Source organism: Oncorhynchus mykiss, chromosome 3 (genome assembly GCF_057628025.1).
Source record: "Oncorhynchus mykiss isolate SJ-2025 chromosome 3, ASM5762802v1, whole genome shotgun sequence".
NCBI lineage: Eukaryota > Metazoa > Chordata > Actinopteri > Salmoniformes > Salmonidae > Oncorhynchus > Oncorhynchus mykiss.
The window spans coordinates 81100717-81118614 of record NC_143024.1 but is presented as its reverse complement, the minus strand read 5'-3'; the positions used below and the strand labels follow the sequence as shown (position 1 = coordinate 81118614).

General features: G+C 41.6%; 1 long non-coding RNA gene across 3 annotated transcripts; it reads left to right on the top strand.

The window, feature by feature from the left end:
• Positions 1-1647: 1647 nt before the first annotated feature.
• On the top strand, positions 1648-11065 carry LOC149984696 (uncharacterized). Of its 3 annotated transcripts, none has more exons than XR_016494827.1 (5): positions 1648-2011; positions 3552-3597; positions 3700-3768; positions 6916-7096; positions 7414-11065. It is a non-coding gene; the product is annotated as an uncharacterized LOC149984696 (long non-coding RNA). The 3 variants fall into 3 exon arrangements; XR_016494826.1 differs by having other exon boundaries at positions 3552-3600; XR_016494828.1 differs by lacking the exon at positions 1648-2011 and adding an exon at positions 3254-3340 and having other exon boundaries at positions 3552-3600.
• The last annotated feature ends 6833 nt before the right edge of the window (positions 11066-17898 follow it).

The following is a 17898-nucleotide window of genomic DNA, read 5'->3' as shown; positions in this document are numbered from 1 at the left end:
CAGTTTTTGCTTCGTCATTATGGGGTATTGTGTGTAGATTGATCAGGGAAAAAACGATTTAATGCATTTTATAATAAGTCTGTAACCTAACAAAATGTGGATACTTTGCACTGTATGTGTATGTCATTGTAGTCCAGACTGGCACATATTCTCTCACACACACACACACACACACACACACACACACACACACACTCTCTTAGTACGGGGGGGGGGGGGGGGGTAAGTTTGCCATGTCTATGCAGAGTGTTTGTGTGTTTTATCACAAGCCGAAGGAGTTTCCACACACGCTCGCACACACTTGCTCTTGTTGACGGAGAAACTTCATGGCTTGTAGTTTGTGTGCAGAAGAATCCTTAAAAAGAGGAAGAGAGTCGTCAAACACTTATCTGTTCACTCAGCCACTCAATCTACTTAGTGTACAGCAATAGTTCTGTGTATGTTTCTGAACAAGTCTTTCACATGATTCTGCATGTTGAAGATTATTAATCATATGCTAGAACCCAAAGAAAGGCACATGTATATTCTTATTATTACACTGATATACTTGACCTTGCCAACTGAATAGCCTTACTCTTCCTGTACATACAGAACATAGAGGGAAAGGGGATACCTAGTCAGTTGCACAACTGAATGCATTCAACCAAAATGTGTCTTCCGCATTTGACCCAACCCATCTGAATCAGAGTGGTGCGGGCTGACTTCATCAACATCATTGGCACCCAGGGAGCAGTTGTTAGGGGTTAAGTGCCTTGCTCAAGGTGCAGAACAGTAGATTTTTCCACCTTGCCAGCTCGGGATTTGAACCAGTGACCTTTCAGTTACTGGTCTAACACTCTTAATCACTAGACTTCCTGTTGCCCCCTAGATAGGCCTAATGCAATAGTCTTCCTGTGACAATTAGCTAGATAGATTTAGATATACTAGATTTGCCATTTTGGTCAAAGACAGAGAGGGATGCATGTACGACTATGCATTTCAAGATTCCTGTGTGTTTTAAATCTACAGTACTTTCAAACACCTTTTTAGAATTTATATTGCCAACTGGCAGGTGTCCCAAATCTAGAACATGAACCCTTCCCTGCTGCTCCCCTCTTTCTTCTGATGGTGAACTCTTGAACTCTAGAACCCTAGAACCAGCCCTGAATCAGTCAAGTATCAAATTAATTAGATGGAAGAAATTAAGCTTCCAGACCTTACAAGCTACTTGTAACCAACAATCTTTCATATAATTAGTTTTGACCCAATCATAGCCTTTTGAAAGTAGAAGACTCTCATTGGCTAACATGACTCATCCTGCCCTTTGGTCTTGGTCAATGAGGGTCAGATTCAGAGATTTATTTCCATATCACCTATACATGATTGCATCCTCTTCTCATATTATGTCATTACTCAACCATATTTTATGTGTTTTGTTATTATTCTTCCCAAATGCTCATTCATAAATACTGTATAAGCAGGACTCATTGAGGAGTAAGACAGAGTCCTCGGGTTGTAGTCCCTAGTTTATGATGAGTAAACAGACCAAAACTATTCCCCTCACCTCCCAGTCCCCATACTGTGTAACTCATTCAATAAAATAATTTCTATAAAATATCATGCATTTTCATAACTGTCCTAGATATATGATATAATATCATATTGGTGGCAGCGTTGGGATACAGGCTACAGTTGTTCTGGGTACCAGTCTGCTTAGCTAACATTCCACTCTGTATTCCGTGTCCTATGCCAAAGTTTAGCAGAAAGTTTAGCTAAACAGACTTCTATGGGCACGGGTAAGTCTCGGGCAAGGAGCGAACAACCACTGTAGACACAGATCTCAGTTATTTAACGTTAGTTATTACAGACAGATCTGGCGTTTCTCCATCTGGAAAATACTACTTACAACACAACTGCAATTATTTTATTTTATATTTGTCCAAGATAGCTAGCTGCAAAGCTAGCAAGCTAGTTAATTTAAGATATCTCTAGATCCAGTTCGCCAGCAGAGCAGCACTCGCCAAAAAGACAGGTATGTCACGTTTGCTTTTATAACTTTCTAATCACCTCTAACGTTGTTTGGTATGCAATCGCACAAGCTACATATATTTAGCTGAACATACTTGATGAAATTGATTGTTTCTTTGTAGCTAGCTATCTAGCTTGGTTGTAGGCTATAGGTTACAGTAGGCAAGTACAGTAACATTGCAGTAGCTAGCTAACGTTACACCTTTACTGAATGACAACAATATAGCCTGAACACTTGCTAGTTGGGCTTAGAAATTGACAAATGAACATATGGAGCGATCACACATACATGCAGGTGTGGTGGTGTCACTTTCTTTTTTAGCTATATACCAGCTTTATGTAGTGAAAATACTCCAGCCTTTGGTGCTCCGGAGTGGCGCAGTGGTTTAACACCGAACCCAAACCGGCTGCGCGCGTGCGCCATCGTGCGCTATCGTGCATACATGTGTTTTGTCCACCCGCACCAAACGCGATCACGACAGGTTAAAATATCAAAACAAACTCTCAACCAATTAGCCTAATTTGGGTACAGGTTGAAAAGCATTAAACATGTATGGCAATTTAGCTAGTTAGCTTGCACTTGCTATCTAATTTGTCCTATTTAGCTAGCTTGCTGTTGCTAGCTCATTTGTCCTTGGATATAAACATTGAGTTGTTATTTTACCTGAAATGCACAAGGTCCTCTACTCCGACAATTAAACCACACATAAAATGGTCAGCCAAATCGTTTCTAGTCATCTCTCTTCCTTCCAGGCTTTTTCATATTTGAACTTATATGGTGCTTGGCATCTAAAATTTCATAGTATGCAACACAGTTCGTCTTTCAATCACCCACATGGGTATAACCAATGAGGAGATGGCACGTGGGTACCTGCTTCTATAAACCAATGAGGAGATGGGAGAGGCAGGACTTGCAGCGCGACTTGCGTCAGAAATAGAAAGGACTTTTTTACCCCTTGGCATTGCAGACGCTCGTTTGCGAGCGAGCAGTGTGGGTGCAATAATTGAATAACATGGATTTCTAAATGTATTTTGCAACGCTCGCGCACGTGACGTATCCTGTCTGGTCAGCAGGTAAGGCACTGCATCTCAGTGCTAGACGCCTCACTACAGACACCCTGGTTCGAATCCAGCTGTATCACAACCGGCCGTGATTGGAAGTCCCATAGGGCAGCGCAGAATTGGGCCAGCGTCGTCCGGGTTTGACCGGTGTAGGCCGTCATTGTAAATAAGAATGATTTATTAACTGACTTGCCTGGTTAAATAAAGGTTAAATAAAATAAACAGCAGGTCTCCCATGAACAAATGATGTTGACCTCAATGGGACAACCAGGTAATTAAAGCTACAATGTTCTGTGCATTCTCACTAGATAGAAGTGTGTCTTTCAGTGGAAGATTTTCAAACGAAAATAGATAATGATAGTCTCTGCAATTTTCAGTCAGATGAGACACCTGGTCTCATTCATTTACAGATTGAGAATGATTTCCATATCTGTTATTGCTAACGATGTAACTATGTGTTGTTGCTTTTAATAAACACACAGCAAACCAAAAGCTGCCAACATTGCAGTGGGTGCCGGATAGACAATGGTGGTAAATATCTCATTCAAATTCAATTGAATTCATTAATGTGGCCACTTAATTTACTGTATGGTTATCGTTCTAAGTTATGTAAATGTTCCTTTACCCTAGGTCCTTCATTCTCGAATATGAAGCCGACGGACCCTAGCAGGAAGGACCAGAGAAAAGTGTTTGCTTAAGGTATGACTTCATATTGTGTAAAATGTAATTCTACTCAAGTTCAGATTGAGATTTAGAGTGCCTGACATGAATTGGAACGTAAAAAGCATGAGCTGGCGCACACACAGATAAAATTATATATATGCCTCTCCCATCTATATATATAAACTCCCAGTCATTTATTGGGTAAAACACCAACATTTTGGTATCACTGTGCCTTCTTCAGGGTAATGTCATGAATACTTGAACCAGGTTATGTAGACAAACATTTCAATTAGTGCAACCAATGACAATAGTGAGCAGTGTGACATAATTATTAGGTTAATAAGAATGAATTGAGTGAAACTGTTAAAAGACAATAGTTTACAACATGTTGAATATATTAGACTATTATTATCATATGGCCACATAGTTAGATATTGTACATAATATTAACATACATCATTGTAATAAAACATGTGTTACATTAAATCTTTTGGTTCAACCATAATGCAGAATGGCATCATCAACACGGGGAACATATTGGGTGTACGCTGATAAGCTGTAGAAAGAATATATTCATCTGTAAGAATTGTTCATAAATAACAAGAAGAATTGTTCATAAGAAGGGCCTGAGATCAAAGTCAATATACAGACCACTAAGGGTCAATGTTTTTGAATTGGAACTTGAGCAGGCTTATCGGTCTGCACTCAGGTGAAACAACAGATATGGAATGCATTTGTCAACAACGGTTGTGTCAATGAACGCATATTACAAAGGTTGAGAGGTGCGTACACACTTCCAATGTGGCCTACATCTGTTATTAAACTTGAGTGATGACTAAGCCCTAAAGGTTGTGAAACTTCACATGATTAAGCCTATGTCTGTTAAGATCTTGATGCCAAAGCTAATCACTGAATATCCTACTACAAGGACTCAGTCAGGTTGCTAAACTTCTGTATTATATGAACACACACAGCAGGGGTTGTCAGGGAGAATACTCTAAGCAGTCAGGAAAAGCTCCTATTGTGCTTTTAGTGACTGAATGCAACAAAAAAGAAACAGCACAGCGCCATGATCACTCTGCCTCTCAATCACATAGTTTAGCTTCATGATCATTCTGCCTCTCAATCACATAGTTTAGCTTCATGATCACTCTGCCTCTCAATCACATAGTTTAGCTTCATGATCACTCCGCCTCTCAATCACATAGTTTAGCTTCATGATCACTCCGCCTCTCAATCACATAGTTTAGCTTCATGATCATTCTGCCTCTCAATCACATAGTTTAGCTTCATGATCACTCCGACCTCTCAATCACATAGTTTAGCTTCATGATCACTCTGCTTCTCAATCACATAGTTTAGCTTCATGATGACCCCGCCTCTCAATCACATAGTTTAGCTTCATGATCACTCCGACCTCTCAATCACATAGTTTAGCTTCATGATCACTCTGCCTCTCAATCACATAGTTTAGCTTCATGATCACTCCGACCTCTCAATCACATAGTTTAGCTTCATGATCACTCCGACCTCTCAATCACATAGTTTAGCTTCATGATCACTCTGCCTCTCACTCACATAGTTTAGCTTCATGATCACTCTGCCTCTCAATCACATAGTTTAGCTTCATGATCACTCTGCCTCTCAATCACATAGTTTAGCTTCATGATCACTCCGCCTCTCAATCACATAGTTTAGCTTCATTATCACTCCGCCTCTCAATCACATAGTTTAGCTTCATGATCACTCCGCCTCTCAATCACATAGTTTAGCTTCATGATCACTCCGCCTCTCAATCACATAGTTTAGCTTCATGATCACTCCGCCTCTCAATCACATAGTTTAGCTTCATGATCACTCCGCCTCTCAATCACATAGTTTAGCTTCATGATGACCCCGCCTCTCAATCACATAGTTTAGCTTCATGATCACTCCGCCTCTCAATCACATAGTTTAGCTTCATGATCACTCCGCCTCTCAATCACATAGTTTAGCTTCATGATGACCCCGCCTCTCAATCACATAGTTTAGCTTCATGATCACTCCGCCTCTCAATCACATAGTTTAGCTTCATGATCACTCCGCCTCTCAATCACATAGTTTAGCTTCATGATGACCCCGCCTCTCAATCACATAGTTTAGCTTCATGATCACTCCGCCTCTCAATCACATAGTTTAGCTTCATGATCACTCTGCCTCTCAATCACATAGTTTAGCTTCATGATCACTCTGCCTCTCAATCACATAGTTTAGCTTCATGATCACTCCGCCTCTCAATCACATAGTTTAGCTTCATGATCACTCCGACCTCTCAATCACATAGTTTAGCTTCATGATCACTCCGACCTCTCAATCACATAGTTTAGCTTCATGATCACTCCGACCTCTCAATCACATAGTTTAGCTTCATGATCACTCCGACCTCTCAATCACATAGTTTAGCGTCATGATCACTCCGACCTCTCAATCACATAGTTTAGCTTCATGATCACTCCGACCTCTCAATCACATAGTTTAGCTTCATGATCATTCTGCCTCTCAATCACATAGTTTAGCTTCATGATCACTCCGACCTCTCAATCACATAGTTTAGCTTCATGATCACTCTGCCTCTCAATCACATAGTTTAGCTTCATGATCACTCCGACCTCTCAATCACATAGTTTAGCTTCATGATCACTCCGACCTCTCAATCACATAGTTTAGCTTCATGATCACTCTGCCTCTCAATCACATAGTTTAGCTTCATGATCACTCTGCCTCTCAATCACATAGTTTAGCTTCATGATCACTCTGCCTCTCAATCACATAGTTTAGCTTCATGATCACTCTGCTTCTCAAACACATGCTCACTCAAATAGTTTAGCTTCATGATGACCCCACCTCTCACTCACATAGTTTAGCTTCATGATCACTCCGCCTCTCACTCACATAGTTTAGCTTCATGATCACTCCGCCTCTCAATCACATGCTCACTCACATAGTTTAGCTTCATGATCACCCCGCCTCTCAATCACATAGTTTAGCTTCATGATCACTCCGACCTCTCAATCACATAGTTTAGCTTCATGATCACTCCGCCTCTCAATCACATAGTTTAGCTTCATGATCACTCCAACCTCTCAATCACATAGTTTAGCTTCATGATCATTCTCATTTAAGGTAATTGGGCCTCTATTTTAGGAGAGGAACGACATGCATGACCTTCTGGCTCTCCTCTCTACTGAGACCGATCTGGCCACAGCAGCGCAGGCCCAGCTCTAACAGTGGTCTTCCCAACCAGCTGTCCTGTTCTGCTCCCCTTTGGCAACAGCTACTGCCACAACAAAAGAGGTTTGCTCTGAAGAGTACCTGCTGGATACAGGTAATTGAAATTATATCACACACATAGTTATGTGTGCAGGCACTAAGTCATTCTGTCATTCTGTCGTTCTCTCACATACACACACACACACACACACACACACACACACACACACACACACACACACACACACACACACACACACACTTGAAGTTTGCACTGTCGGTTAGGGGCTCGTAAGTAAGCATTTCACTGTAAGGTCTGTTGTATTCGGTGCATGTGACTAATTATATTTGATTTGATTTGAACATTTGATTTGATTCAGGTTAGTGTATAGTAAAAGCTTTGTAATTAAAATAATATTGTGCCTCTTTTAGACCTGCCAAGCACACCTCTGCCAGCCACACCACCACTGCCCTTCACAGCTTCTCCACTGGGCCCATCAAGAGATGAGGTCGCGTCTTCATCTTGTACCACGGCCGATAGACAGAGCCCATTAGAGCTGCCAGTGATAGGCTACTGGCCAATCACCACGGGGAAGAAGATATCCTGAAGCGGGTGAATCTGCTCTGCTCTTAACACCACCCCAGAGAAGCTCCTAGAGACACACAGTTGTGGCATTATGTTACTGTAGAGAGTGAAACAGTCAGTGTCCCAGTCATGTCCTCAGTCATGTCCCCTGCCACCTGCACTTACCCAGCAGAAGGCCTCACCTACTCAACGTTTCCATTTGAGGATTTAGCTTCCGCTGCCTTCTTTCAATGGGAACTGGAGACCTCGTAGCAGAGGGGGCAGTGAGGAAGGAGCGAACAGAGGAAAGAGATGAGCATCCCTCCGGCCATCTGTACAGGTTCTGCCAGCAGCCTCTGAAACAAATATCCAACAGCCCATATCAGCTTTTCTTGAGTGGTAGGAAAATATCTACTGCCTAGTGTTTCCCCTGTACATTGTACAGGGCATTGGAGGGAGCTCCAACAGTCTGCCTTTTATGAGGCTGAAAAGAAGAGATGGATGGTGGAGAAGGGTAGTGACTCTATACACACCTACACACAGAAATAAATAGGAGCTGCAAATCTATTGTCATGGAAATTACCACCAGGGACTCAAAGTCAAACTTAAATGAATCATTCTTTATTTTCAGTTAACTGGTTCCAACAAACTTAATGCACCATAGTACACGTCGGTCGGGGGCTCTGTCCCTCAATTGTTCGCGGATGATGTGTCTCCTTTTGGGCAGCTCACAGTAAGGGTCTGGGTGGGTCCTCGTTGTCTTTTGGTCCTTCATGCTTCATGGAATGTGTCACCGGTTTTCCTCACTGGAAAGCTCCGCAGGCAGAATCAATCATCTGGTTCTTGATGCCAAATTGTCATGGAAATTACCACCAGGGACTCAAAGTCAAACTTAAAACGAATCATTATTTATTGTCAGTTAACTGGAGAAGTTCCAACAAACTTAATGCACCATAGTACACGTCGGTCGGGAGCTCTCCGGGGCAGTCCCGTTAGTTCTCTTATATACTGCTTACACAGACAAGTTATATTAGCATGATTTACATTGTACATTATTCCTGATTAATTCATTTGGTTATTGCTTAAACTATCAAAGGAGGTTCTATTAAATACGTCATTATAAGTAAGCGAAATGAACACATAAAACCAGACACTTCATCCTTTCAAACCCTTCATTTCTGTGTTGTGCAATCCAACTTGTAAAACCATTGCAGTAGAATGTTTTATGCTTCACTACAGGACACTATTTCCATTGATGAAAGTGGTTTGGACTCTCGTTTGATTTGTATCTATTTCACTGTTCATTATTTGACATTTAATCAGTACGGCCAGAGGAGGTGTGGTATATGGCCAATATACCACGGTTAAGGGCTGTTCTTATGCAAGACACAACGCAGAGTGCCTGGATACAACCCTTAGCCGTGGTATACTGTCAATAGATCACAAACCCCAGAGGTGCCATATTGCTATTATAAACTGGTTACCAATGTAATTAGAGCAGTAAAACTACATGTGCTTTCAGCCAATCAGAATTCAGGACTCAAACCACCCAGTTTATAATACTGAACATACATTGCTGTATATTTTGTTGTACAAAGGATTGTGCTCCAACACTATCATAGATACAGTATGTCTGTGATTTCATTAAAGTAAACCTCAAAGTAAAGTAATATTCTCTGAGTTGCTTCAATGTTGTCTTTATGAATAAGATACATGCATGTCCATTGTTCTCCAACACTATCATAAATATGCCTAGTTAAACCTTAACACACCAATCTTCTTAGTTGTTCATGTTGTCTTTATATGTATAAAAATGGAAATGCAATGTCCTCCAAATGCAAAACGTCCTCCAGCTATTTCTGAACTTTTACTTTGAAAAGCAATATCCCAACTGTACATATAGTCAAGTACACACACATTTTTTACAAAAGTGATTTTTTTTACACAACTTTTCAGGCATTGAAGGAGCTGTTCTGATGGGAATCCGTGATGTCATAGCCTCCTTGATTCAGGAACAATAGAGGAGCAAAAGAGAACAAAAGAGGAATGCATTTACATTCGCATATCAAACTGTTTATGCTAAACAGACCTAAAACCACTATCCAGCTTTGTTGTATGAAAAAATGAACAAATAGGTGTTGCTCATGAAGCGTGTAACTGCCGAGGTAGAATACAGTGTAACTGCCGAGGTAGAATACAGTGTAACTGCCGAGGTAGAATACAGTGTAACTGCCGAGGTAGAATACAGTGTAACTGCCGAGGTAGAATACTGTGTAACTGCCGAGGTAGAATACAGTGTAACTGCCGAGGTAGAATACAGTGTAACTGCCGAGGTAGAATACAGTGTAACTGCCGAGGTAGAATACAGTGTAACTGCCAAGGTAGAATACAGTGTAACTGCCGAGGTAGAATACATTGTAACTGCCAAGGTAGAATACAGTGTAACTGACGAGGTAGAATACAGTGTAACTGCCGAGGTAGAATACAGTGTAACTGCCAAGGTAGAATACAGTGTAACTGACGAGGTAGAATAATGTGTAACTGCCGAGGTAAAATACTGTGTAACTGCCGAGGTAGAATACAGTGTAACTGACGAGGTAGAATACAGTGTAACTGCCGAGGTAGAATACAGTGTAACTGCCGAGGTAGAATACTGTGTAACTGCCGAGGTAGAATACAGTGTAACTGCCGAGGTAGAATACTGTGTAACTGCTGAGGTAGAATACAGTGTAACTGCCGAGGTAGAATACAGTGTAACTGCCGAGGTAGAATACAGTGTAACTGCCGAGGTAGAATACAGTGTAACTGCCGAGGTAGAATACTGTGTAACTGCCGAGGTAGAATACAGTGTAACTGCCGAGGTAGAATACAGTGTAACTGCCAAGGTAGAATACAGTGTAACTGACGAGGTAGAATACAGTGTAACTGCCGAGGTAGAATACAGTGTAACTGCCAAGGTAGAATACAGTGTAACTGACGAGGTAGAATAATGTGTAACTGCTGAGGTAGAATACAGTGTAACTGCCGAGGTAAAATACTGTGTAACTGCCGAGGTAGAATACAGTGTAACTGCCGAGGTAGAATACTGTGTAACTGCCGAGGTAGAATACAGTGTAACTGCCGAGGTAGAATACTGTGTAACTGCTGAGGTAGAATACAGTGTAACTGCCGAGGTAGAATACAGTGTAACTGCCGAGGTAGAATACTGTGTAACTGCCGAGGTAGAATACAGTGTAACTGCCGAGGTAGAATACAGTGTAACTGCCGAGGTAGAATACAGTGTAACTGCCGAGGTAGAATATTGAAAGTAGAACAATCCACTTTATGTGTTTATCTTCAGATTTAGTTTTTATTGACCTACTTTGCATCTCACAGGGTATGGATGTTACTGCTCTGAAGAGGCACTCAGTTAATCACAATGTGTTCCATCCTCTCCTGTAAAACGATTTGCTCTGAGGTAATAAACATTATTAAAGACAAAAAAAATCTGTAAACTGATTAAATTTGACTAAAACGCTATCACAAGTTGTAGTGTAATTATTGTTTTAAGTACAGTGTACCAACTTCTGAGGGAATAAACTCTCTTTTGTAAATGTTTTAAAATCAAAGTACAGTGTAACAAGTATTGTAAATACTCATGTATTGTCCCGGGGTTGGATCGAACCAAGTCTCAAAAAATGGCAGAAAATGGCAAATAAGGTCCCCAAAATTGTGCTACAGCTACACACCACGTCTCGATAGTCACCATTGGGGAGCCCATCAGTGTACATATGTTTTTTTCTGTCCATGTAAAAGCTGTGTGATGTAGTAGTAGATCAATTCACTAGAGGGCAAACTCAGTCCACTGTGGTGAAGACTACAGTTCAGTTGAGTTCAACCTTCAGCTGTCAGAGAGATTTTATTGTGAAGCCATATTAACTTAATTTCCACATTGCCATTTAAGTTATTCAGCAGATGCTATTATCCAGAGTGACTTATAAATGTGACAATAAGTGCATTCAACTACGCTAGTCAAGACTACAATGCAGCCAAGCCACCAATAACAAGTAGGTCTAACAATGAACTTGGATGTCCACCTCGACTGTGTTTCTCCCTGTTCCAGTTGCAGTGTATGCACCTTCACACCGGGGCTGGGGATAGGAGCCCTGACATCAGCACTTCTACTTGGCCCAGGGCCAACAAACCCACTCACCCCAGGCTGCTAAACACTAACGGATCAATGCACTCCCGGGAAAGAGAGGGAGAGAGATAACCTCCTTTCATCTCTCCATCTCCACGCCTCTAGTCTTTAATCCCTTACTGGAATCATACCCCTTCTTTTCCTCTCCTGTCACCAGCAGCGAGACAAACATGAACTTTGACCAGGGGTTGTCTGGAAAAACAGACCTTGACCTTTCACCTGGAAGCGTAAACAGAGACTGAGGTAACCCAGGTAGAGCAGAGAATAGAGACTCCTATTATGTTCTTAAGCTACTTACTCTAGCCACTACTGCACCTACAGATGTAGGAACTTAATTTGAGTCAGTTTGCCACAGCAGGAAAATAATCCTGCAAAAACAGGAAATGTTAATTATGTGGATTATACACTACATGGATTATACAATAAAAGTATGTGTCCACCTGCTCTTCGAAATTTCATTCCAAAATCATGGGCATTAATATGGAATTGGTCCCCCCTTTGAGGCTATAACAGCCTCCACTCTTCTGGGAAGGCTTTCCACACAATGTTGGAACATTTCTGCAGGGATTCATCACTCCAGAGAACGAGTTTCCACTGCTCCAGTGTTCAATGGCGGCGAGCTTTACACCACTCTTTCCAACACTTGGCATTGCGCATGGTAATCTTAGGCTTGTGTGCGACTGCCATGGAAACACAGTTCTTGTTCTGACTTTACTTCCAGAGGCAGTTTGGAACTCGGTAGTGAGTGTTGCAACTGAGGACAGACCATTTTTATGCGCTACTCAATTCAGCCCCTTTGCGGCTGAGTCGTTGTTGCTAGACGTTTACACTTCACAGTAACAGCACTAGTTTACCAGGGCAGCTCTAACATGCCTAAGATTTGACAAACGGACTTGTTGGAAAGGTGGTATCCTATGACGGTGCCACGTTGAAAGTCACTGAGCTCTTCAGTAAGGCCATTCTATTGCCACGGTTTGTCTACGGAGATTGCATGGCGGTGTGCTCAATTTAATACACCTGTCAGCAAAGGGTGTGGCTGAAATAGCCAAATCCACTAATTTGAAGGGGTATCTACATACGTTTGTATATAGTGTAATTAATGGACATTATTTGTAGAGGTTGATACATTTTTCTTTGGGGCAAATCAAGGCTGACATTTGAAAGTAGAAATTATAAACTCTAAAGGCCTTTTTAAACTTTGAATACACTACAAGTTTGCATTTCCTGCCGTGCAGAAAAATTGTCAACAACAAAGGAGTAATCAAATTAAGATCCTACATCTGTATTGGATATAAGAGATCTGAAGGAATGTGATTGGCTCCACCTAATCTTCCAGTAGACGTACGGGAGCTTCCGCCATATTGTTGACACCTATTCAGTTCCTTTAGATCTCTGAACACTGAAGTAGTAGGGGCAGATGAAAGGGGATGTTTTTATATTGGGCCTTCATGTTTATTCAAAATCTAACTTAAAGATCTGGTCCACAGCACCCCAACTGGTGATACACTGTTGATACATTGTTGACACTGGTGATACACTGTTGACACTGGTGATACAAGTTCCATCCTTCAGATCAGCAGGATAAAGTATCATAAATGAAAAACATCAATGAAGCTAGCGTTTTAGCTGTACAGTACCAGTCAAAAGTTTGGATACACCTACTCATTCAAGTTTGTATTTTATTTGAACTATTTTCTACGTAATAATAGTGAAGACATCAAGACTATGAAATAGCACATATGGAATCATGTAGTTACCAAAAAAGTGTTAAACAAATGCAAATATATTTTGCATATGAGATTCTTCAAAGTAGCCACCCTTTGCCTTGATGACAGCTTTGCATACTCTCAGCCAGTTTCATCTTGAATGCTTTTCCAACAGTCTTGAAGGAGTTTCCACATATGCTGAGCACTTGTTGGCTGCTTTCCTTCACTCAGCGGTCCAACTTATCCCAAACCTTCTCAATTGGGTTGAGGTCATCCGTTCACCTACTCTGCTGCGACTCACAAAGACAATGCGGTTGGATTCAAAAATCTCAAATTTGGACTCATCAGATCAAAGGACAGATTTCCACCGGTCTAATGTCCATAGCTTGTGTTTCTTGGCCCAAGCAAGTCTCTTCTTATTATTGGTGTCCTTTAGTAGTGGTTTCTATGCAACAATTTGACCATGAAGGCCTGATTCACACAGTCTCCTCTGAACAGTTGATGTTGAGATGTGTCTGTTACTTGAACTCTGTGAAGCATTTATTTGGGCTGCAATTTCTGAGGCTGGTAACTCTAATGAACGTATCCTCTGCAGCAGAGGTAACTCTGGGCCTTCCTTTCCTCATGAGAGCCAGTTTCATCATAGTGCTTGATGGTTTGTGTGACTCCACTTGAATAAACTTTTTCCGCATTGACTGACCTTCATGTCTTAAAGTAATGATGGACTGTCATTTCTCTTTGCTTCTTTGAGCTGTTCTTGCCATAATATGGTACTATATACTTTTACCAAATAGGGCTATCTTCTGTATACCACCCTACCTTGTCACAACACAACTGATTGGCTCAAATGCATTAAGAAGGAAAGAAATTCCACAAATGAACTTTTAACAAGGCCACACCTGTTAATTGAAATGCATTCCAGGTGACTACTGTATTTTTTTGTGAAGAATTAACAACAAGTGGGACACAATCATGAAGTGGAACGACATTTATTGGATATTTCAAACATTTTTAACAAATCAAAAACTGAAAAATTGGGCGTGCAAAATTATTCAGCCCCCTTAAGTTAATACTTTGTAGCGCCACCTTTTGCTGCGATTACAGCTGTAAGTCGCTTGGGGTATGTCTCTATCAGTTTTGCACATCGAGAGACTGAAATGTTTTCCCATTCCTCCTTGCAAAACAGCTCGAGCTCAGTGAGGTTGGATGGAGAGCATTTGTGAACAGCAGTTTTCAGTTCTTTCCACAGATTCTCGATTGGATTCAGGTCTGGACTTTGACTTGGCCATTCTAACACCTGGATATGTTTATTTTTGAACCATTCCATTGTAGATTTTGCTTTATGTTTTGGATCATTGTCTTGTTGGAAGACAAATCTCCGTCCCAGTCTCAGGTCTTTTGCAGACTCCATCAGGTTTTCTTCCAGAATGGTCCTGTATTTGGCTCCATCCATCTTCCCATCAATTTTAACCATCTTCCCTGTCCCTGCTGAAGAAAAGCAGGCCCAAACCATGATGCTGCCACCACCATGTTTGACAGTGGGGATGGTGTGTTCAGCTGTGTTGCTTTTACGCCAAACATAACGTTTTGCATTGTTGCCAAAAAGTTCAATTTTGGTTTCATCTGACCAGAGCACCTTCTTCCACATGTTTGGTGTGTCTCCCAGGTGGCTTGTGGCAAACTTTAAACAACACTTTTTATGGATATCTTTAAGAAATGGCTTTCTTCTTGCCACTCTTCCATAGAGGCCAGATTTGTGCAATATACGACTGATTGTTGTCCTATGGACAGAGTCTCCCACCTCAGCTGTAGATCTCTGCAGTTCATCCAGAGTGATCATGGGCCTCTTGGCTGCATCTCTGATCAGTCTTCTCCTTGTATGAGCTGAAAGTTTAGAGGGACGGCCAGGTCTTGGTAGATTTGCAGTGGTCTGATACTTCTTCCATTTCAATATTATCGCTTGCACAGTGCTCCTTGGGATGTTTAAAGCTTGGGAAATCTTTTTGTATCCAAATCCGGCTTTAAACTTCTTCACAACAGTAACTCGGACCTGCCTGGTGTGTTCCTTGTTCTTCATGATGCTCTCTGCGCTTTTAACGGACCTCTGAGACTATCACAGTGCAGGTGCATTTATACGGAGACTTGATTACACACAGGTGGATTGTATTTATCATCATTAGTCATTTAGGTCAACATTGGATCATTCAGAGATCCTCACTGAACTTCTGGAGAGAGTTTGCTGCACTGAAAGTAAAGGGGCTGAATAATTTTGCAGTTACAGTTTTATGTCTTTGTGTTTGAAGCCTGAAATGTGGAAAAAGGTTGCAAAGTTCAAGGGGGCCGAATACTTTCGCAAGGCACTGTAAGAGGGATTGGGGATTTTTTGATCGACTTCTGTTAGTCAGTGAATTCAACGGTTCAAATATAGAAAAAATAATTCTGATTTGACTTAGAAAACATAGAAAACATTGTTGGTCCTTTTTTAAATCCTTTTGAGGAGGAAAATGTAGTGGTGGTAAAGTGTTAAAAATAATCCTTGTTGTCATATCTTTTATATAGTCTTTCAACTCTTCAGCACTTACAGATGTCGGATCTTAGTGCAGGAAAATAGTGGAGCAACATGAAATGTGAATTAGTATGTGGATTATAATTCATATACATTTTTGTAGGGATTGATACAGTTTTCGTAAGGGAAAATCAAGTCTGAAATTTCAAAGTGGAAATGACAAACTTGAGAAGCGTTTTTAAACCTCAAATACACTACAAGTTTTAAATGTCCTGTATTGCAGGAAAGGTCTCCTGCAACAGGCTGACGTATCAGCCAATTACTTTAGCAGGGGGAAGCTCAGCCCAACACTATGGAGGGAAACACATCTACTCACCACCATAGCAGGGGGAAGCTCAGCCCAACACTATGGAGGGAAACAAATCTACTCACCACCATAGCAGAAGAAACAATGTATTTTATCACATGGAACATCCTCCCAGATTCCCTCATCCTGAAGACAGGAGAAAGCACAGTATGCCTACCTGTTCTTATTGTCTGGTTTTCCCCTCCTCCAGTTGGTGAATGAGGAATGAATCTGACCAAACCACCTCCAGGTGCCCCTGGAAAGGCCAATCCATGTGTTTTCTATAAGAAACAGTGCCCCGGTCAGTGTGACGCTCTCTGCAGTAAATCGGAGCTTCTTCCCCTTCCTTCTTTGTCTTATCCTGTGTCTTGGTCTTATCCTGTTGTTATCAGTGTGTCCCTCTCCCAGCCTGCCTTATCTTGTGTCTTGGTCTTATCCTGTTGTTATCAGTGTGTCCCTCTCCCAGCCTGTCTTATCCTGTGTCTTGGTCTTAACCTGTTGTTATCAGTGTGTCCCTCTCCCAGCCTGTCTTATCCTGTGTCTTGGTCTTATCCTGTTGTTATCAGTGTGTCCCTCTCCCAGCCTGTCTTATCCTGTGTCTTGGTCTTAACCTGTTGTTATCAGTGAGTCCCTCTCCCAGCCTGTCTTATCCTGTGTCTTGGTCTTATCTTGTTGTTATCAGTGTGTTCCTCTCCCAGCCTGTCTTATCCTGTGTCTTGGTCTTAACCTGTTGTTATCAGTGTGTTCCTTTCCCAGCCTGTCTTATCCTGTGTCTTGGTCTTAACCTGTTGTTAACAGTGTGTCCCTCTCCCAGCCTGTCTTATCCTGTGTCTTGGTCTTAACCTGTTGTTATCAGTGTGTCCCTCTCCCAGCCTGTCTTATCCTGTGTCTTGGTCTTAACCTGTTGTTATCAGTTTGTTCCTCTCCTAGCCTGTCTTATCCTGTGTCTTGGTCTTAACCTGTTGTTATCAGTGTGTCCCTCTCCCAGCCTGTCTTATCCTGTGTCTTGGTCTTAACCTGTTGTTATCAGTTTGTTCCTCTCCTAGCCTGTCTTATCCTGTGTCTTGGTCTTAACCTGTTGTTATCAGTGTGTTCCTCTCCCAGCCTGTCTTATCCTGTGTTTTGGTCTGATATTGTTGTTATCAGTGTGTCCCTCTCCCAGCCTGTCTTATCCTGTGTCTTGGTCTTAACCTGTTGTTATCAGTGTGTTCCTCTCCCAGCATGTCTTATCCTGTGTCTTGGACTTATCCTATACTCTTATATGACCATCCTACACTTACTGTTCATGACCACTCTGGATCTATGTGATCTTCTGTTGAGAGGCTTTAGCTGTTTGATGCTATCTCTGTGTGATGCTATTCATTCCTTCTGAGCAGCACGCAACAATACAACATGCAAACGTGATGCTCCTTTTCTCCTTGGAAAGAGGACCAATAAAAGGGCCTTACTGATTTATTGAGGTAAAGGAAACACCATGCAAATCAGTGTTGAGTTTGAATTTGTCATATTTGAAGATGTTTATACCGTGTAATGTCCTGGTGTCACGGATTTCCTCCTCTTCATCTGAAGAGGAGAGGCGAGAAGGATCGGAGGACCAATATGCGGCGTGGTAAG